This window comes from Alligator sinensis, unplaced genomic scaffold (genome assembly GCF_000455745.1).
Source record: "Alligator sinensis unplaced genomic scaffold, ASM45574v1 scaffold907_1, whole genome shotgun sequence".
Lineage (NCBI taxonomy): Eukaryota > Metazoa > Chordata > Crocodylia > Alligatoridae > Alligator > Alligator sinensis.
Genome location: NW_005841925.1, coordinates 2,675,446 through 2,676,473, shown reverse-complemented (window position 1 = coordinate 2,676,473; position 1,028 = coordinate 2,675,446).

Below are 1,028 nucleotides of genomic sequence, written 5' to 3'. Positions count from 1 at the left end.
CCTGCCTATGCAGGGGGTCAGACTCGATGATCTCAAGCAAATCCCGGGACGTCTCAAGCAAATCCCGGGACGTCTCTCAAGCAAATCCCGGGACGTCATTCTCCCCCTGTACTCGGCCTTAGTGAGGCCGCAGCTGGAGTACTGTGTCCAGTTTTGGGCTCCACAATTCAAAAAGGATGTGGAGAAGCTTGAGAGAGTCCAGAGAAGAGCCACGCGCATGATCAGAGGTCAGGGAAGCAGACCCTACGATGACAGGCTGAGAGCCCTGGGGCTCTTTAGCCTGAAAAAGCGCAGGCTCAGGGGTGATCTGATGGCCACCTACAAGTTTATCAGGGGTGACCACCAGCATCTGGGGGAACATTTGTTCACCAGAGCACCCCAAGGGATGACGAGGTCGAATGGTCACAAACTACTTCAAGATCGTTTCAGGCTGGACATAAGGAAGAACTTCTTTACTGTCCGAGCCCCCAAGGTCTGGAACAGCCTGCCACCGGAGGTGGTTCAAGCGCCTTCATTGAACACCTTCAAGATGAAACTGGATGCTTATCTTGCTGGGATCCTATGACCCCAGCTGACTTCCTGCCCTTTGGGCGGGGGCTGGACTCGATGATCTTCCGAGGTCCCTTCCAGCCCTGATGTCTATGAAATCTATGAAAGGTGAAACCTTTTGCATCTGACTCCATTTGGGGCCAGTGAATAGAGTCTTCACCCCGCATTGGCATAGAAGAAGCACGTGCTGGATTATCTCCAAACCTTACCAGTCTTTAAAAGCATGTTCAGCTGTAAGTACACAAAGTGTCCCACTGACATCCATGAGACCACTCATACACTAAACCTAGTAGCCAAACTTACCTTCTTCGTGAGCTGCTTCTGTTACCTGTCAAAATAAAGCAGTGCAAAATACAGCCTTAAGTTTCCTCTCAACCCCAACTGAGGATGTTATTGGGGTTTCCCTGTGTGCCCAGAACCAGTTCCCTCTGCCCATTCTCACTTCCTTGAGTGGAGCGAGTGAGCTGTACCTTCCATGA